We start from the raw sequence: 22,755 nt of genomic DNA on the forward strand, positions 1-22,755 counted from the left end.
ACCAGATTTTCTCTTAACTCAACAATATTTTTAGGGTGTAATTTCATCAGTTCTTTTTTAATATTAATTCGTCATGTATTTTTTAGACTAACAGTTCATTACATATACAGATTGCACATTACATATAAAGATTTTTATGATCGACCTGTTTACCTCCTTACAGAAAAACAAAGGAAAAAATTGGACCTAGTGTTACTTTTAGGTGTTAATTTTAGTGGTCCAGCCCCCTTGGCATCAAATTAAGCCGTATGTGGCCCCCGGACCAAAATGAGTTTGACACCCCTGGTCTAGAGGGATGTGTGAGATGGACTTCATTGCCTGATGATGTCTCCCTTTGGCTCCCTAATTTGTACGTGTTCATCCATAGTGATTTTTGTTGTCACTCTCCAAATTTAACGATTATGGATGGGATTTGTCAGTGCAAGACTGATTGTTTTTGGCGTAGAAATGTTGAAAAGCCTTATATGGATTTTAGAATACTGTCGGGGAAGTGACCTATCACTATCACCAAGCTAAACTATGTGAATATTCTGCTGGGAATTTTTTCTTTTTTCTCTTTATACCATGTACGCACGTGCACACAAGCTGATGCTGAGTTACAATCATCATGTTTAAACTTGGAAGGGGGTCAGGGGCGTTGGAGGGCGTTGCAATTGGCAAACAATGAATATCAAGATTAATACTGGCAAAGCTTGTCGGCAAGCGTGACGGGTTTTGAGGGTCATGAATAGAATATATCTTTCAAAAACCATTTGTCATTTTGTAGTCTTAATTAATTTCCCCCTGTGAATAATAATATCTCGCCGTTTGTCATTTGTAAAGGTGTTGGTTTGGTTTCAATTACATTCATTTATTCAGAATGAAAATATATAAATCTGCACGCTGGTGTTGATATTTTTTTGCAAAGTTTTTGAATATGACCAAAAATACTTTAAAATAGTTACTATATTAGTTGTGCAGCATTACATATGTATCTTATGTTATTATAATGACTTGTCATTGTGCATGGAGGCTTGTGTGTGTGTGACGGAATAGTCTCAGACTACAGGGGAGGAAATCATCTTTGCTTTTTTGCTGAGGGAATTGAAGTAGCGCTTAGATGGGCTGAGGGTGGGAGTGCCAGTAATCAATTGGTCAGGGACACTGGGACGCAGGTAACATGAGTTTAATGGAGTATAATGAGACCCCAGGGACACTGGAATCAGTGGTCTTAAATCGAGGGACCAGCATTTCGGCTAACAAAGCATTTCCCACACCCACTGCTATCTATCTGTGTGTGTGTGTGTGTGTGATGTCATGTCACACTCAGCTGTTTCGACTGAAGCAGCGTGATTGGTAAGACACTGGGAAATCGAGGGGAAAACAGTGAAACAGTGACAGTCTGCAGTATCTCTAAACCACTCTCGCTATATTTCTGCTCCTCTGTCTCCCTCTGCCTCGCGCTCGCCGAGTTTCTTGATTCTTCTTTGTCCCTCGTAATGCAAGGCTCTTTTGCCTGCATGTTGGATCCTAAAATTGACACCCATTACATTAACGTGTCAGTTTATGCATTTCCAAATCAACTTTGTTTATATGCGACTTTCCGATGTATTGTTAAGGATGAAAAATGAAAGAAAAACAGATTGGAAACTGAATGAATCTGATGGTCAAGGTTTAATTTGAACCAATTTGAGTCTGCTTGGTTATGGTCTATCACATATTGTGTATCCATAGCACTGCCTGTCCTGTGGTTCCCTCTCAACCCCTGCACACACACACACACACACACACACACACACACACATACTTGAATCCGAAATTAACTGAAGGACAATGGTAGCCATTCAACCTAATGTTTCGATGTGAGGGTTGGTAATAAAGACAAAAATGTAATGACCTGTAAGTCAATGGTAGTTTTAATGATTTGGAGGGTCCAGGAGCACAAATGTGTATTTTCAACCTGCGTTGGCCAAGTTAAGGTACTTTCTACCTGCTGATGACATTAAATCAACTCTTCGCGATGTCTTCCCGCAGAGAAAATACGCTTAACAGAAACACTTGGATTTCAAGTAAGACAGACCCACCATTCAAAAGTATCTCTTCAGTTTTCGCTTTTTTATTTTCGATACACATCTACCTCTAAAGGTCAACTTGAATTAAACCTGTTACAATTGAAACCTTATCTATATATTTTTTTTCTGCTCCTTTAAACTATCTGTTGGAGTATAAAGTTACTGTCATAGAATAAAACGAGATATGATCCATGCAACACAGGTGATTGTACCTTTTGACCTTAAAGTAATCCTGACATTTTACAGTTGAGAAACTTGTCTGGAATAGAAAATTAGATTGCATTAACTACCCGCTTCTCAGAGTCTCTGGAGCTTGTGGGGATAAATTCACTGGCCGGCAGTCTCTGTCTGCTCGTCTCCAGGCCGAGTGTGAAAGAAAAGGCTGGACTTTGCTTTCTGTGTCTCTCAGTGATGTTTTCCCTCACGCTCAAATAAGCTCTGCTCACACGCAGTTCACATTCGGATAATGTTGGCGGGGCAGGTTTCCTCTGTCCCTTCCTCTTACAATTGGCTTGCTTCTGTGCATTTCTGGAAGGTTCTTTAATTTCCCTGCGGTTGCAAAAGTATTATTGCCACCATGTGGATGACTTTATTTTACCCTTCTGAACATCTCATTTAAACAATGCTTGGCGCTCTTTGTCCCCATCACATAAAAAGGTGCCTGGTTTATAACTATGCGATGGTCATATTCTGCTGTTGCTATGTGACAGCCTGATTAAAATAAGCTTATTTAATGAACAAAATGATTTTTCTTTGTCTTTTGATAAATATAGATGCTGTCAATTACCATTGATTTGGGTAATTGAGTTTTGTTTTCACTTGAGTTTTAAAAAGCAAAAGATTCTGTGCCTCATTTAACCAAAACCCAATGTTGGAACCCATCAATTGTCTGATCTTTATCAGTTTGGCACAAAAGCTACTATTAAGTTCAACCTTTTTCTTTTTCGAATAAGGGGGGAGATTATGAGACTATCATAAATGAAGGTTGTTAACAGGAAATGAACACTGGCCCCTCAACTGTGATTGGTTAACGCAGTCGGAACAATTGATTGAAGTTGGAAAAAAAAAGCCTCTCAGAAGTCGAGTCCGGTTTTTTGCCACTTTTAAAATAACAGATAAAAATGGTTTTCTCATCGTGTGAACACGATGGGAAACTGGGATCTACAACGAGTAAATGGAATCATGATGCGATACTTGAAACCGAGATAACACTACAAGCGGCTTCCCAGATCCTGCCAGCAAACATCTTGTGCTTCAAAATGCCTCTGAGTTTGGACGTTCTTGTTCGACAATATTGGACAGTGTCTGTATCAGACTCCAGTGGCTGGAATTTGCAAAAAAATGAGGGGAAACTGAGAGAATTGGCCGGGCAGATGTGAAGATTTAATGGAACTTCACACCCAGCAAGTTTTTTTTTTTCTGTTTGGTAAGCTCATTGGTAAACATGAGTATTTTTCAGTGTAATAACTAATATAAATGGTTTCCAGTCAAAGACCAGAAATAGCTTGAGAACAATAAACAAGAGGAAAAAAAAAAAAAAAACAGTGCCTCGCTGGGTATTTCCTTTCAAGCTCTACTGAACCTCAGAGGGAATTGTTACACTCAACAGGCAAATAGGACGTCATATTATTGTTTACATGAAACATCTTTGCTTGTTCTACTGGCAGTGGCTTCACGCTCAAAGGCAGGGATGAAGTTCATGCTTGAGCTGGCAAAGTAAGTCGACTAAAATAGGACCTCGGGAAACAGCGGACGAAGGCACTTGGGGGAGAACGTGGATGTTTGCGGTACAAGGATCGCGGAGGGTGAAGGAGAACAGGAAAAGAGGAAAGAGACACCAGATTGCGAAGTCAAACTGGATTCTACATTCGAGCCGTCTATAGACTAAACGCTGGCGTAAATTGTATGTGTGTGTGTGGCTGCGTGCACGCATGTGTGTGTGTGTGTGTGTGTGTGTGTGTGTAGGGCAGTCACCCATATTAGCCAGGTCATTGCCGGTCTCATGGGGTGCCTGAGGACACACTGTTAGTTTATCTGGCTGGCTGAGCATGGCTGCACACAATAGCGCAGGTCCTCCGAAGCATCTCCACTACTTAAGGAGCTCTGTTCGTTTGGTGATTCGAGACAATGCAATATTAAGATGCTGCACAGCGACATGGTACAGGAACGCATGAGACAGGCTAAAGGGAATAAGTGCACCGCATGCAGCCGACTGATAAGAGAAATGGTGAATATGCAATTAAAACAGATTTTCGCCTTGATTCTGGTTATTTTAAAAGAACCGGTCTCGTAACGACCCGACATTTTCCTTGGTTGAATTCTGTGTCCATGATTTCAAGTCTTTTTCAAAATTTGGCCGCAGGCATGCAAATTAAAATATGATTTATCGTCCCTCGACCATTTACAAATATTAAACAAAACTCAAGACCGACGTCGTTTAAATGGATAATAGATGTTTTCTTCCAAGTTAAGATCTACACCTCAGTTTTTGATATATAGATCTGTGGGATAGATAGATTCAACACAGTATAAACAGTATTAGAACACGTAAAAACGACAAAAATGTTTTTTGGAAGGAATTCAAGCCAAGGAGCTAAAGCTCCTGCTGGTACTCTTTACAAAATTATATAAGGTGAAAGGAAGGGACTATATTGAAAATAACATGTTTTAAAGGTCAATCTACGTTTCCAAACGTAGGAAATTTATTTAAGCATTGCCTGTCATGAAACATATTATTTGTGAGAATTACTTTCATATCAACCTAATTTTAATTGTCACTGAGCTGCAACTGCGTATGTCACAGACCAATTTAAAACCTTTTTTTTTTTTTATTGACATTACTAGGGCTCTTTTTTTTCCTGCCATTTTTTTTTCCCAAACATTTTCAACCACGTTGCACTGAGTTTTTTTTTTTTTTTTTTTTTTTTTTTTTTTTTTTTGAATATTTAACGCCCACCTCTTGTCTTCATGATTTTGTGCCAAGACTCAAACTGGCCAAGTCCAGTTTGCCCTCTCAGGCTAAAAATCAATTCATCTAATGCACCATGAAAAAAACATGTGAATATTTCTTCGCTTTGGATATTCATAATATAGTCCCTGACAGACTCTGACCCCGAGTGAACATTTCTGAGCCCAGACGCATAATGAGCATTTGTTTTCTGTTTATATTTCATGCTTGAAGCAATAAGTGTACAGTCACAGGTGTGCTCTGGTGCACCTGTTTATCCTGTGGCTGCGAACACATTAGGCTTTTGCATCGCAGAGTGGGCACCCGTATTAATAAATCGGACAACAAGATACATCTAGATTCTGTATCGACATAAAAAGAGAAGCAGTTTGTGACGCCGTTAAAATCGTGTTTGGATATGTGTACCGTGAAGAGGTGGCACAGGGTCTGCGGGGACAGCAGATGGTTGGAACCTGCCTTCTGGGCATTTTGCTTTCATCGGTGGGCTCAGGATTGAGTCCTTCGTGTTCAATTTGGGCTAAAGTGAATATTTGAACTTCATGCAGAAACCAAAAAAGGAAAATGTGGCTTGGATAGTGAATTCACAGAGTCTGACGATGTCTGCTTTGCTTATAAGAATAAGAATAAGAATAACTTTATTTATCCCGAAGGAAATTGTTGTGCCAGAGTTACAAGAAAACTATAGCAATAATAAATAATAGTAGAAAATTGTGTAAACAGTAAAAAAAAAAAAAAAAAAAGGGGGGGGGGAATAAGAAATACAAATAAACTATAAAGTGTCTTAAGTAACAAGTGAGAAACTATAAGGGTCTTAAGTACCAAATGAAAGATAAGGAGTGCACAAGAGTATGGAAAAACATTGTATATTTAGCTGTTATGAGATATAATCAATTAAACCAATGAAATATTATCTATTGGTTCTCCAGTTTCCTCTTACAGTCCAAAAACATACTGTACCTTCATTGGAGACCCTAAAGTGCCCAGATGTGTGTATGAATGGTTGTCTGTCTTTACATGTAGCCTGTTGATGGACTGACCAATGACAGCTGGGAGAGGCTGTGACTCTGAACACAGGAAAACAGGTGTAGATAACGATTAAATACATTCGATATCTGTCATGTAAATACTGACAACATGGAGGAGTTGATTGTTATCATAATAACAGAACTCTGCAATGTGCCTTGAGTTTCTTTTATGCTCAATACTACACACATATTTACACTTCTTCATATGTGTCCCTATATGGTGTTGGATTAAACCGTCACAATCTGACAGCAGATGTTTGGCATCGCAGAAGTGGCTCACACTACGGTTTGGCACACCGGAGATGGATAAAGATCCACCAACTTCATTTTGCTGACGATGGATGTGACAAGAATTAATGGAGCGAGGGTCAGGTCAAGCTATGCATGCTGAAGCTTCGGTCTCCTGATTTTGTAGAACTCTCGAATGTAACTCGCAAAGAGCGATGCACGTATCGTTTCCGTGTTGTATCTGTGAGGTTTACGTTCAATGAGGGTATTTATGAATGAAACTGTATTTTGGCCTTTGGTTAATTGCCTCTGCTGGGACGCGGTTTAAAGGCCAAAAGTGTAAATCTACAAATCATAGCGTGTTATTGACAGTACAGAAGGTATCTGTTGATGCCCCCACCTGTTTATCTCAGTCCACTGGTGCAATGCAGTTTTTGTGTCGAGATCTCAGCTTTCTATATCAAGGTCTGAGTTTCATTTCCATGCAGCACTTCCTATTTAGGTGTTGGGATGTTTGAGAATCCGCCTGAGACCTATTCTGCAAGTGGGATAGCTTATTTCATCCTGATTAAATGAATAATTAACTGGAGCAAAGACGCTTTAAACATTAACCGCTATCAATACACAGAAATCAGGCCCGGACATAGATAGCTGTTGTCTTGCCCTTTGTGCCACTACTGTGGCTCGATGATCAATAGCAATGATTTGCCTTGATTTAATTTGAACATTTTAATTGTTGGAGTAGCACTACTTGGCAATGAACAAAAGAGTGCCTGTCCATATAACTGACAGGATTCAACATTTGAATTTATACATATATATATAAAGTGGTCTGAAAGTTTGCTGAAAAGACAGTCTTGCAATTCTCATGCAAGCATTCAGTGTTTGTGATTCACTGTCAAATTGTAAGTCTGCACATGTGCGAGGCAAGAAAGCTTTCAAATAAGAATGTGGATAATAGTTGGAAGCAAATGAATGCCTTACCTTGTGTTTTTGTCTGTACTTAACATAATGTTAGTAAGATGATGAGAATCAGACCGAATGGCAGAGGGCCAGGTCGATCTCCTGCCTGAGAAGAAGCTTAAATCAGCTTGACCAATTCTCTTAAAACCGTGGAATATTAATCGTGACTTGCTGAGAAAGCCCAGCAAGTAGTAAGAATAGTAACTATAAGATCGGAACTGGATTTGATGTCCTAAGAAATATGAGATTTGCCAATTGGTGTTTTCAGTCTGGTTCATATTTCAAAATCAAAGTTATACACCACTGGGAGAATGCGGCTACGCTGCAGACCGTTGTAGATGCAGTCCGTTGTCTCAGTTAGATTTATTATTTCAGTAATGACCCTTTTTTGTTTTGTTTTCTCATGAGAAAAATGTCATATCGATTTTAAACAGAGGAAAACCAAACAACTTTGTGGGCTTTTAAGTGGGGCGCTAAGCTCTTTTAGCATATAGACCAAATATAACAATGGATTGATGCTGAATATTTTGCCTCCATTTAAATGTGAATGTCATGGAATAGATTTCCAAGAAAGTAATAAGACATAATGGGGAAATGCCAAAATTGAGGAAACCACACGTGTGTGTCGCTCTGCACGTATAACGCCAAAAGTGTGACAACCACTCACACCCAACTCTTAAATGGAGGTAAAGATGCTGCTGTTTTGCGCAACGTCTTTTGGAAGGTGTACAACAGTCTCTGAGAATCACAAGGAAATCAAATGCACATCATTTTTATGACATTTTTATTATTCTTATTTTTGCTCTGCTTTCATTTAAAATGGCAACAGGTATTTATCAAGTGACGTCAATTTTTTTTGGCAATTGTTAATGAAGAGATCTTTTATTTTTTTTGCTGACATTATCACTGTATTGCTTAAACGTATGTTGGACCAGAACCCTAAAATATTTATAGATACAGATTAATAATGTTGATATGATGATGTTTTTTTTTTCCCCTTCCAGATATAACCTTGATTTTGTGATTTAACCTCTGCTTGCGAAATCAGTAAAAAACAAATAAACAAAACACAATGATGAACTACAAACACACACACACACAAGCACACATACACACACACACACACACACTGACAAGGAAGTTATTATGCAGTGATTATCAAATCTCAACAGTTATTCTCACAAGCATGATATTTTTTAAATGTGAGCAGTCGGGATTGCTGGTTTTTCAAGATCAAAACCCAATCATCATGTCCTCCTCAGAACTTCAGACTGGTCAAGTTTGAAAGTAAATCCTTTTCAACTGGAATATGTATGGTTGTGCAGATATAAAAAAGTATTGTGCTACGTGAAATGACATTTGCCGCAGAGATTCCTATTGGCCGTCTCGGTACTATGTCTTCTCCGGTGTTAGTTTGTTGGTGGAAAATAGAATGACAAGGATAAAGTGAAGGTTCAGCTGAGTTCCTGCTTGTTTGTCAACAGTATTTAAGATTGTTCCTCTGTTAAATACATAATGTTTCAACCTGAAATCACATCCCGGGTGATTCGCCGCTTCGACAGACATGTCGTAACCCAGGGAGATTTCTGTGCCTTGAGCTTTGAGACAGATGGTGAAGTCTAGTGCAGAGACTTTGCATCCTCCTTTTTCCGGGAATTCCCACTGAGTCAGCGCAATTTCTTTACCGATATTCGGTCCCTTCATCCGTCCATCTCGATTCGTGTGACGTCGTCTCCGTTTCGCGCTGCGCCCATTCCGATGATGCTCCGTTCCCCTTTTGAAGATCCCATCCAGGACACAATGCACCACAAAATAGACCATCACCCTGCGGTAACAGCTTTCCACAAAGGCAACATTGCTACGGAGATGAGCTGCTGAACAGCCTGAATCCAGTTCCATGTTAATAAGTTTTATATGTTTTACATCTATAGGCATGTGGATCAGACAGAGCTGCTACAATTACATTGATTATTTTGGTCACAGCATCGACAAAATCATGGCAAATCAAAGCTCGACTTCTCATAAGCACAAATGTGTACTGCACTGGGTCAAAAAACAATCACCACAGGGTACATATTGTCCAAAATTAAGTATATCAACATCTACTGTAAATCAGTCAATGAGCAAAACTCTTTTCCTTGAGATCTGCATCGTGTAAACCGCAGAAAGCTACAAACCAGGATGCTCAATGTTCAACTCTGTGGCCGGATGGCATTTTTTTTTTTTTTTTTATGATCTAATACTTTGTGACAGGTTCTCTCAACACTGATTTTGCAAATGCAGACAAAGTTGTACCGCACATTTGTCAAATAGATGTGTATATGTATACAAAGACAAGCAGTAGAAGGTTGAGTACGATGCCGATCACTCCCAGCAGTGCCAGGAATCTCTCCTCTGGTGTGCTCAGGAATGGACATGTTAGGTCCATGTAAAACTTTGTTTTGTGTGTAATTGTTAACTACAGAAAATTAAAATCTATATATGAAAGTGATTTTTGGTACGTAAATCTGTATTGATAATTTCTTCAAGTGAATTTGAGGATAGGCCACTCTGCAATTTTGCTCTTTTAAACATTAGTGCTACTAAGGCGCATTTCTTCTAATCTGCTAATGTGATCACTCATAGAACAGCATGTGGTGGTTTCGATAATATCATCCTGGCAGTGAAAATATTTCAATTTCTACAAAGGCGTGATTAAAAAAATGTCAGTATATTACTGCAAAGCGGCAAATGCAGCTGAGCTATCGGTTTATTAATTTACTTTTTTCTCTGTCGTGAAAACGCTATGCTGCAGAAATGACATAGCCTGGATACACTGATGTGGCCATATGGAATTTTAAAGTTATAATCTTGTATTAAAAGCAGAAGGAAATGCATGTGCAACTCCTTGTAGATTGGCAGCAGTCTTTAGCCGACAGAATTAAACTGTCGCAAGGGACACAGTGTGTAGATTATTATGGCTACGATCCAGTGGCACACTCCGCCGGCGATTCTCACATTTTAGCACATTTTTCCGACTAATCAAACCATTCACATTACATGAATGCTTAAGGATGGTCGCTGAAAAGTTGTGGACGATGACAGCGGATCTTGTCTTTCCGAACCCTTAGGTGACAGAGGTGTAGATGTAAACAAATATGACAACTAAAAGATTGAGGATGGTTCCGATGATTCCCAACACGGCTAAAATTCGTTCCTCCCGATTGTTCGTGGAGTCTTCCTCTCTCGCGTGAGTGCTGCAGACATAGTGACCGCCGGGGATCATGGTTACCATCACAGAACCCCACCGCCACAAGGCACGATGCCTGGATTTGGAGACAGCGAAGGAGTGGACGTGAGAGAGACAGACAGAAATGAAAAAGAGGGACGATATTGAAATTAAAGAGACGGTTGGAGACAAGAGAAAAAAAGGTTAATTATTGCTAAGTAGTTAGGAATTTCTTCCTGCATAACAGACAGGCAGACAGACACACACACACACGTATTTTTAGTCGGGTTTTTCCCCTGTGCGTCTGGGCATTGAATATTAATCACATAAGTATAAAAAGTAAAAAGGCAGTGGAGAATGAAATGGGTTTCTGACATTGTTCCCTCTGCCCCACTGTAACAAACATTTAGCAAACCTCAAAGGTATTTTCCACCGTCATCTCCTCGACCGATCTCTGAATGATTTCTGAACTTCATAGTTCTCCGCCCCTCAAGCTTTCTCTGTTTACATACCATAGACAGCAAGGAAAGTCTCATAGAAACAGACGATTCCAACTTTCAACTGCACTTTCAACTTGCAAAAGACATATTTTATTGCCTGTTTATGTATTGTATAGTTATTTTATTGCCTATCTGTATGTTTTATATATCGTCTATTTTATACAGTTTTATATTTGTATTGTACAGGACTACAGATGGAAATTAGCTATGAACTATAATCTGGTACAAACATCTCTGCCGCTGTGCTTAATGTATTTGTACACTGTCCTAATAAACTTCTAAACAAACAAACAAACAAACAAGCTCACAAAATATGTCATTAAATAACCTATTCTTCCTCTTAACCTCAGTGAACATGAGACTGCGTGGTATCCTTTCGTCATTAACTTCGAATATCTCATATTGATTGACATAAATACATATATGATAAATATATATGATATAAGTACACCGGTTTGAGCTTGAAGTATCAAAAGTTCTCAATGTGGTGATGATATCAGGAATTTTATTTTCTGCCCTTCCCCGTCAAGCAGTCTTTGTAGTAAAATTAAGTAGTGCATTTTAAAGCAACAGGCTGCTTTTGTAATTTATTTACAAAGCATCTTACATTTTTAATGCAATTAGAGGAAAGAGAGTAGAGAGGCCAGATGGAAATAAACAAAAAAAGTGTATTATGAGTTAAACGTGTAGTTTCTTATCAACCTCCAATAGAAACTCTGTCTAGTCGACATGTTAATCATTATTCTATGGATGTTGTTTCTTCAAACTGTGAAATGCAAAAATGACACACCACATTATATTGTTAATATTCGCACTCGTAGATAAATCAATAAAATATAATTTTATGTTTGTTTTTTTTTTAATAAATTTCACTTACTACTGCATCACATGGTTTTCAGCTACATAAGGCAGCTCTAGGGACTCGTTGAACGATGCAACACCATTAAAAAAAAGAAATTGAAAAAGCATTATGGCATGCAAATGATATCGTAAGGTGTAAAAATATACAAAACTGTTACCACAGGAAATCAGCACAAAATGGCAAATGGTATTTGGCAGCGGTTGCACAGACAAAGATGTAGTATTCTCAAAATCATACATATTTTAAATGGTTGCACAGTAGAGTATGATGACAAGTGATGATGGCTTATGCAGGCTCGTGTAAAGATTAGAAAATCTAACATGGCACAACACGTTCAAAGCAGTGACAAAAAGACAATATTTGAAAAAAGGAAATAAAATCTCAGTATTCAGTAAACTGTGGTCACCTGGTCACAAGATGGCCAATTATAAATAATGACCTAGTAAACTCTGTTTTTCCCTTAATTCTTACAAAAAAGAGAGCTTAAGGTAACGACAGACAGTCACATGATAGGAACAGAATACTATCCATCAAAAAGGAGCATGTAGAATGTAATATGATGAGAGATGAGAGATGAGAACTTTATTTATCCCGAAGGAAATTGTTGTGCCAGAGTTTCAAGCAAAAACATAACAGTAATGGATAATAGTAGGAAGGAGGGAGAATAAGAAATACAATAAAATATAAATTGTCAAGGTTAAAGCTATCAAGTGTTTTAAGGTCTTAAATACAAAGACTTGAAGATTCCCTGCGGCTGAGGGAAGAGGAATTAAAAAGTCTGATAGCCATGATGAATTGTGTACCTTCGCACATTCCCAAAAAAAAAAAAAAAAAAAAATCTGCATTCCCATCCCGTGTCCACATGCTGCCTCCGTATTGATCCTTAGAAACTGGTGAAAATGCAACACGATCCATTCACATCTGTCACTTCAGAAGCTGCAAACCATGTTAGTGGTCAGCTTATGATTGCAACCCCCTGTGCAGTTATACGTTGCATTTTTCCAGCTAGAACGTAGAACCAATAATTAGATTGTTTGTTTTTTTTTTGGTTACTCCCATGCATCGTATGTTGCAGTAAGCAGCCTGAGCTGTGGCTTGTATTGCTTCCCTGCACTTTTAAGATCCAGGTTCTGCAGGCCGTGCCGGTGTTGTCGCGTATATCTTCAAGTGAGCTTGTTTGGGCAGTAAACGTTAGTGAAATGAGACCACAGGGGGTGGAGATCTTTAGATTCTAAACGGTTGTAAAAGAAGATGCTAATGTGGACATGACCCACATAAGTCAAATGGGTGAAGTCTACGTCTTGTAAGTCCTCGTATTCTTCAGTTCGTCTTCCTCTTTCCTTATTTATTTGTCTCCCTTTTCCTTTGTCATAAGCATTTATGCGATGCATTCATGGTGCCTATTAAAAATGAATGAGGTCGGTTGCTGATGAGGGAATTATCTGCAGCTTTCGAAGACGGTTTGGGTTCACGGAGAGGAAAGGGGAACGGACTAGGATGGAATAAGGATAGTGCACGTTTATGTATATTTATAACTTAGTCCGTGTAAATGTGAAATCATGTGAGATGGACTTCAAGGCATAGAAAGTGAGATTGTTCTGAGCTGTCCACATTAAGGCTGAATGGTCAATTATATTGGTCTGTTTTGCCATTGATTCAGGCTACACTGATGAAATCGTTAAAAAAAGACTTTACACTGTGTATACTTTTACTAGGACCACAAAAAACCTCCCTCACATGCATTTTAATGAGAAATCGACCCATTAAAATGTATCTTGGACAGCTTTGGTGAGTGGATCTTTATCTTGCTTTGTCACATCTCCTTGGCCGAACAACTGTTTGAAGTTCATTGAATGTGAGCACATACTCTCCATGTGGATGCACAATTGTTAAACAAACTCTGTTTTCTCAGGATTAATTTCATTCGTGAACAACTACAAGGCTCTAAGTCATCATAAACATGTTTTTTGTGTGTGTATGTATGTATATATATGTATATATATATATATATATATGTATATATACATATACATATACACAATTATGTCTGCATAGCGTGCAAAAAAATAAAGGGAACACTTAAACAACACAATGTAAATCCAAGGGTTCACTTTATTTTTTGAGTAGTATATGGATATACACACGTGTGTATATGTATGTACATATGTGGGTGTGTGTAGATATATATGTATATATATAAATGTATATATTTGTACACATATACCGACATTTATGTAATTATATGTGTATACATATATATGAGAGAGATTAAATATACATAGAGGGAAGGCAATAGAGACAAACAAGCAAAAAGCCCCTTTTATTCCCCAGAATATGAGCTGGAATGGAACGTGTCATTTTCTTAATCAACAAAGAAAACTAATGGCTCCCAAAAGCTGAGTTGCATTGTGATTGCAAATCTCTTGTTTTAAAAGTACTCAAAAGTTCTCAATGGGATTCAAGTCTGGTGAGGAAGTGGAGCAATTTATCAATTATTCAAGTTTTACCACCCAAAATAAGCATGGGCACTGCGGGTTTTTGAACCTAGATGAAGCCATTAAATATGTATGGCTATATTAAATATAGCCATTGATATTCACCCAGAAAAAGATAATTGTTTATTCCGTGTTTTGCGTGGAACGACAGGGTTTTTAAAAAGTGGGAAATAACAAGATAACCAATGAATATGTCATGAAGGTAAAAATGTCCTTTCTATTTCTCACTCTAGAACTCCATACAGGCCGTTATATCATTTAGCCAAAGTGGAACAAAGATGGATAAAATTGAAAGCATTAAAATTATATTGATGGAAGTTATGGGTAACACTGTGTCTGGTATGGCTGGTAACTTGTGCGTCCATATTAGTGTCAGGCTTTTTTCAGCGGCCAATTGCAGTTAAAGGTGTCTGTGGAGGTTCTCAGTCATCCAGGTCATGGTGAATTCTTGAATTTTGTGCTGATATTAAGCTGATTTAGATAGTGCCACGCTGTCTTATAACACTTAACATGCAGAGCAGGTCTGGATCACACTCTTTACAATGATTTCTAGTAACCCAGCATTCCTCCACCAGCGAGCACTTGGCAACAGTGACAAGAAAAATCTGCATTTGGACCTCAGCGTGGCTGCCCTTCTGCCTCGACCGAGTCCAAGCACATCGGGATTTAGCTTTCGTCGCCAGATAGCATTTGTGCGGTGGTACTGTAGATGTGAGGCTCAACCCACGGCACCCCACCGTCTCCAGCTTTACCAGTGTAGGTTCTGGTTTTCTGCATTAAGCTGGCGCAGATATAGAAAATAGCCTTCGAGGGTTTGGGTGAGATGTAGACGGCAGTTTCAACCACTCCATTTTATTTCATCTCACAAATAGTTTCCTTCACACAAGACTCTACGGGTATGTTGTAGTTCTGCTTGTTCAGGAAAAATTATCAGAAAATTGTCTCAGAAAATTAGAGTATTGTGATAAAGTTCTTTATCTTCTGTAATGCAATAAAAAAAAAAAAAAAAAAAACTTTTTCATGATATTCTAATATTTTGAGATTGGATTTTTGAGTTTTCTTAAGATGTAAGCCATTATCAGCAATATTAAAATAATAAAAGGCTTGCAATATTTCAGTTGATTTGTAATGACTCCAGAATGTATGACATTTTTGTTTTTGTAATTGCATTACAGAAGATAAAGAACTTAATCACAATATTCTAATTTTCGGTAACAGTCCTGTAAGTAGGACGAGCTCCTGTTGGCATTGTATGTGAGCCGGCCTGCACAAGTTCTTTGGACTTTTTTAGTGTACTTTAGGCAAATTTGATTCTCAGGCATATAAAAAGTTCTTAATGCAAAAATAATTCTTAATGAAAAGTTTATTTTCCTTCTTTCACTTGTCACCATATTTTCACTTGCTCTTCATTTTGTTGGCACAATCTGTAATTTTAAGCATCCAGCAGCTGTTCTGGCAGACCGCGGCTGTGTGTGTGTGTTTATGTGTGTGTTTCTACGTGCATTTCTGTGTGTGTGTGTGTATATATATGTGAAAGTAAAGACAGGGACACGGCCTAACCATTCAACAGTGTAACATGATTATTTCCAACCCAATTAGATGGAATACATGGCGCACCTCAAAACTCATAACAGTAGTCAACATTAACGACAAAAAAGAAATAAAATTACATTCAGTATTTGCAGAGATACATTCCTAACACAATGTTGAGGTTAAACTGTGGAATATCTTGTCTTTGCATATCAACAATATGCGAATGGGAACACATTCAGGCTCCCGGGGATTAGCGCTCCTCATATTTCGGTGGCGCCTAATGGAGCCATCATGACACTTGGTCCAATGTTCCTCAGCAAGGGAAAGCAAGTTCCTGATTTTGTTTAAAATGCACTGAAGGAGAGTCAAATTGGGGACCGTAGGACTCTGAAAATCCTTTTTTTAATGTGCAACTCCCAATTCCAGGGTAATTTTTCAGTGTGTAAAAAAGTAACTCAAATGAAGCCAACTTCAAACGCATTTGCAGGCTCCCCGGAGTTATGACAAAAAAACAGCCAAGCACTTATTGAAGTCATTCATTTTATCAGTTTTATCACGGGACCAAATGACCTCCCAAAACTCAAAACCACCCCCGCTGCCAAAATTCAAGCGCTCCAAGTGACTGTGTCTATAAAAGACTTCACAGATCGGCGGTTTAACTCAAGGATCGCTTGCTTTTATGACATCTGTCATTTCCACATCAATATTTAACACGGTTCTGGTGGGATAGTAACAGGACTGAACCGAAAAATGCATGAGCAAAGAGGGCTCAATTTTTACTCTTTGCATGAATTTTTCCAGGAACTCACTCATATGTTCACGGTATTGTTGTTATTTCTAATTGAGGCTTCTAAATTTGAACCCGTTTTACTTCACATCCAAGAGTTTTCTTCGATTTTATTGAACTGTGCAGAGTTTCTGGTACAGAAGTTGTAACTGAATAAAACCTAAAAAATCTATGATGAATTAAGTATTGCAGATTCGCAATAACATTTGTAATGAGTGCAAAGACCAGAATGAAGGAGAATCATCATCCGTGTGTGCGTGTTAGCATGCTGTATTTGTGTTTGAGTATTTGTGTGTTTGTGTATTTGTGAGTGTCTTTGCTTGTGTCATCATTTTTAATTTCACCATTAGACAAAGTAGTCTTATGTTCATAGTTAAAGCTTCAAATCATATTTTCTGTCATGAGCAATCTCTGATTTAGTTATTTACAGGTTTTAATTTTGTTTTTGCCTTTTAATCTTCCCACCTGTCTTCAGTATGATGCCAGATAATGAGGGTAAACGGTAACTCAAAACAGTATTTGTTTAGTATTTTGAATTTTTTTTTTCTTTTTTTTGTGTTTGCTTCCCAAATGTGAATATGAGCTAGAGTGATGTTTTTACCAAAACACTCAACAGAATTTGATTTAGGTAGATGATTCTGTGTTGCAACACCTGGAGGGAGAAGCCGAAAGGAAAATAATTTTTTTGTTAATGTACATGTATATAAAATAAAATAAGGCCACTGGGAGAGAACCAATCAGAGTGCAGAGATTCACAAAAGCCAGTATATTCTATTTACACTCTGGGTGGAGCAAAGAGGCTGCAGTGGGTTTTAAAATCGAGTCCTATCGATCATCTTCATTAATTTATTATCATCATCATTATTATTGTTATCTTTTATAATGTACATGCACAGTAACAATGAAGCCTTTGGAGGGCTGAAGCCAGTGTCTGTTTGAGCCGCTCTCAAGTCTGGAGAAATGCAGAGGGTTTTACCAGGAAGGGCATCCGGCCCAAACCAAATTTGCAAATCCAACACACGACTTTTATATCGGGTTGGTTGAAGGCCGGGTTAACAACGACAGCCGATGGTGCCGATAACCTACGGGGTACGAGTGGAAATCTGGCTTCTGTGGGTCAAAAAAGGAGGGGAGGAAGGCATGATTAGAAGCAGAAATGTACTGCAACAATTTCATTAAGTAGTTAGAATTTAACTGATTTCCAGTAAAATTCTGATACTGTGTTGGGGTCTTGCATGGATGGTTAAGAGATCTTCTGCCCTAATTGTTTTTTTTTTTTTTTTTAAAGCCCAAATTCTAGGCTGAGGGCAACTGTGAAACGCACTTAAAATGTACAAAAGCATTAGAAGAATCACCACTGATTCTCACTAAATGAGCAATGCAAGGTGGTGCATCCTGTGAAACTCATGCATGATATCCAGCATAATTGGCTCAGATATCTGCTTTGCTCTACTTCACTGTCAAATTAATTTATATAGGGTGTGATAAGAATGGCCCAGGGATGGCCGGTCTGCAGTGCTGCATACATAACTGTTGCAGTCTAAAGGTTATGAGCATCTCTCTGATAATCTTGGTCTTACATCTCAAATGGAAATTACGCCCTTGGAAATAAATTCATGCATTTGAGTAGGAAAATATCTAAATGATTCTCCTCAGGATTCTGGTCTTTGACATTTTGAACAGATATTTGTATCAGTTTGGCTGCTAGTGCTTAGTTTGAGACAGTATTTAAATCTAATAATAATATTATTAATAATATTAATAATAATAATGAATAAATAATTAAATAATTCAATAGTTAAATAAATAGATAAATAGATACATTGATTCAAAAAAATAAAAAAGATGTCCACATCCCAAGCTTTCAAAAAATCCTGCAAGGTTTAGGCCTGGGTGGTAAAAAATAAAAGTAGAATAAAATAAATCCCAATAAAATATATATAAGGACAATTGTGGCTCAGTTGGTAGAGCGGGCACAATTTCAATTTGAAGTTTAGTAGTTCGATCACCAGCTCCTCTCTTTGTATGCTGAAGTGTCCTTGGGCTGAACTCTAAGTTGCTTCTGTTGGTCAGGTTAACACCTTGCATAGGCATTTGCTGCCATTTATGTGTGAGTGCATGTGTGAATGGGTGATTGTAAATAAAAAAAAAGAAATCCATAGCTTTGGAGCTGCATGGAGATTGAAGTGCCATTTAAGTGGAGGCCACTTATCATATCAAAAACGAGACCTTCAAATAAGCAGAGCTACGATCCGTTTGAAGGTTGTAGTGAAGGTGATGCACGATCAGAGCTCGGTAAGCATGTGTCCCACTATAGACGTCTCAATGAGATTCAAAGTAATAAAATTCAATTAGTTATATGGAAGACAATTAAGAAAGGAAGGACATTGGAGATTAAACGAGAAAGTCACGAACAGAGGGCGGGAGGTTAGGTTTGCACAATGTCTGCTTGTAAGGTCTTAAATAGTGGCAACCTTTTCCACCTGGACGCTCTAATGCATCTGTTCTGATCTTAGTGTGAAACGTTAGCAAAATGTAGACATGCTCTGTTATTGCCTCTTGAGACAGCTCATTTGTTCTGGACTCTCATTTGTACTTGTAATGGGCACGCATTTGTTTGTAGTGATAACACCTCCATTCGCTGATCTGGGACTGCCCCTGCCAGTGTTCCAGGCACTTTTGTAATTTATTGGCTTATTTCGCTTTTCATTCCAAAAGTTTTTTTTTTTTTTTTTTTTTAATTTTTGAAATGTTTCCTTTTTGTATCAGTAGGTCTTTAGAGTACAGAAATTTGTTCACCGCCCATTAAATCTGCTGACCTAAATGTGGACACTGGGGCTCAATTGATGGCAGCAAGACACAGATGGGGCCTGGTCAGGAGATCATTTTCACATTTCCTATGAAGCCATATCATTTATGGCTAAAAGCATCTTATTTCCCACGTGAATTTTAATGTCAAGAATTGTGAAGTGAAACTTTGTGAACTATTTCATTTTAGGACTCTGTTATGAAGCCTTTCAGGTGTTGCATGGGGAAATAGGATGGGATGTCAACATTAACACATTAGTCTTATCTGATGATGTCTCATCTTTTTAATTCACATTATACCTCATTATATTTTCTGACACGTATATTCCAGTATGTATATACCTATATTGCGTGTATATTTTCTGACATGTATTTTCTCTGAATGGATTAGATTACAATGTTTTGAGCTCTTCCTATCTAGTAAGAACAGTTGATGTCTAAGTGGGGTTAATTTATTTTATTTTTTTAAATAAATAGAAAAGTACTGAAAAGTACATTTTCTTTTATAGCTACTTTGGTATATGTGAACCGTCTGTATGTTTCTTTTTATTTATTTATTACGGTGTTTCAGATATTAAGGTATTCTCTTAATACCCAATATCCAGTTCCAAATACTTCAACCATCAGTGTGCATCTTTTATAAAGCTGTTACAGAGCTGATAAATATGTCATACTTTCCCAACAAGGCACTTAGAGCCCACCAATCCTCATTTCTTACCATTCAAAAACAAGACGGAAAAATAGTGACGTAAAAATACAGCATGAAGAGACTGAGTTCTCCAGGTCCATGTGTTTACATACAAGTTCATATGCAGTGAGCTGCTGTGCACAATGATCGCCAAGGGAAACTGATTCGTATGATATTAGAACCAGCCTTATTTTGCTACTTGCTACCACAGCAACAATACAAGGCCAGCGGCCATGAACGGACTGTCACTTCTTTTTCTCAGCCACAGCCACTTTCCCCCCCTTGGTTTGTGTGTGTCTTTGCAAAGTGTGTGTATGTGAGGGAAGACCTAAATAGGGTAGGCAGATGTATATATGTATACATTACATGGGATCGAGCAGTATGTGTGTCTATGTCTATGCACTTGCTGGTTATAATACATCCAACAATCCGATATCAATCCAACACACACACACACACACATGAACAGAGTATATTTTTTGTGAGTATTTATATATAGATATATATATATATGTGTGTGTGTGTGTGTGTGTGTGTTGGATTGATATTGGATTCTTGGATGTATTATAACCAGCAAGTGCATATGTATACTGTACACATATATGCATGCATACATACATACATACATACATACATACAAGCATATATACATGTTTGTGTGCATGTGATATTTGTGTGTGTACGTGTATATATGTATGTATGTATGCATGAATATATGTATAGACATCGATATATGTTTGTGTGTGTGTGTATGTGGATATATATGTATGTATGTATGCATGAATATATATATAGATATATATTTGTGTACGTGTGTGTATATTTATATATACATATATATTATAATACTTCACTGATGACACCCTACAAAAAACCCAGTGCTGAATTTGTTAGTCCTCTGCATTTAACCCATCATACATCAGATATAAGCCCTGAGCAGAGGGCAGCCACTGAGAGGCGCCCGCCCAGCAGTTATGGGATTCAGTATCTAACAGAATGCTCAATTCTATGCTTTCTGCTCTCAATGCTTAACAACAACTCGACAGGCAAGCCATACCAAGTGTGTGAATATATGTGTGTGTATGGCTGTGGAGGTTCTCGGTCATCCCGGTCATGATTAATTTTTTGTCAAAATCTTCTTCTCATGGCAACTGGACTTGATATTTTTCCCTTGAAGATATTTCACCTTCTCCAGTGAAGGGTGGTCAATATGGGAAGAAAATCAAATCCAGTTGCCACGAGAAGATGATTTTGACAAAAAATATCTAGGTGTATATACATATCTATATATATATATATGAGTGTGTGTGTGTGTGTGTGTGTGTATGTTAGACATAATGCATTGAATCTATGAACATGGATAGGTGACGTTTCTAATGGGTTCACACAGTTTTGAGCTTCAAGCAAAGTAATGTACAAACAAAAATTGTGCTCCTCAAACTTTGGAAAACCTTGAATAGGATGGGACAAAAATGTTTCATTCATTTTGTTTGTAATCTCACAAAAAATGCTTTTCTTAGAATGTTGAAAATCGCTATCCGATTAGCCCTTTTTGTTTAGCTGGGATTTGCAAAAAAATGAAACTGATATTGATGCCATTAGAAACAAATAGTGGAGGACATGCGCTATCTAAAACAAATCATTAATTCAATATAGATTTATATTTGTCTAATTAAAGCCTCACCTATACTTTGTAAATGCCAGCATAGATATGTTGAATTCTATCCTTGCTGTCCTTGTGCTGTTATTGTGAATTTCTCCAATCATTATACGCTATATTTGGAGTAAATCCTGATCCCTAATTTGTGCATAAGAGTGACAGAAATTACATAAATCTTTCAGTTCACTGTTTTCTCTCAGATTGTAGCCAGGATAAAAAAAAAAAAAAACACCCACACATTAATTAGTGAATGGACACAAATTTCAACCTATCAAGAGGACATGTTGACGTCACATGACCCGTGTTAACCGTTCTCCATTCACACATGCGCTCAAATACCAATGGCAGCGGGCGCTAAACAAACCATCGGGTGCAACTTTGGGGTTTGGTGCCTCACAAATACACACTTTGGGATCAAACCCCCAACCTTCCCGTTAGAGGGGCGCCCCCTTTAACAACTGACTCATAACCATTACTATCCTGACACACCAAAACCTCCGGGTCCACACATTAACCTTTCACCTTTGATTATGACCAGTCGCCTGGGGGACTCCAATGCTTGATAGTGGGTAGTTTACTTTGCACAAATACACACACATGCACGCATGCAAGTGTACTCACCACACATTGCACCAGAGAGGCGACCAGAAACTCCTTTCTTTGTTTTCTTTATTCAAGCATGGTGTTACTTTCTTCCTCTCTCCTGTCCTGCAAGCGTCTTTAACCTTCCTCTCGTCGTCCTCGTCCCCCTCCCTTTCCCCCCACTCACAGCTGCTGTTCAGGTCCAGCTCTGTCACTGGGAGGAAGAATCCCGGTAACACACACACACACACACACACACACACACGTGCGCACACACGCGCAGAGCTCTCGGCGATGCTTTTCAAAAATACGCTCAGTCTGAGCCCACAGCTGGCCGACACACACAAACCTAAACCCTCATCATCACCGCTCGCAAATGCACAAACGCTCAGCGCCC

The 22,755-nt window shown here is 38.2% G+C and overlaps 1 pseudogene across 1 annotated transcript; it reads right to left on the reverse strand.

The window, feature by feature from the left end:
* Nucleotides 1–9,455: 9,455 nt before the first annotated feature.
* LOC147235280 (protein TUNAR pseudogene) lies at nt 9,456–22,532 on the reverse strand (annotated as a pseudogene). Its single transcript, XR_015104402.1, has 2 exons — nt 22,398–22,532; nt 9,456–10,540 (listed from the first exon to the last, which is right to left on the reverse strand). The product of XR_015104402.1 is annotated as a protein TUNAR pseudogene (transcript).
* Between the last annotated feature and the right edge of the window lie 223 nt (nt 22,533–22,755).

Source organism: Fistularia commersonii, chromosome 3 (genome assembly GCF_037954325.1).
Source record: "Fistularia commersonii isolate RoL2024-O1a breed Wild chromosome 3, RoL_Fcom_v1.0, whole genome shotgun sequence".
NCBI classification, from domain to species: Eukaryota; Metazoa; Chordata; class Actinopteri; order Syngnathiformes; family Fistulariidae; genus Fistularia; species Fistularia commersonii.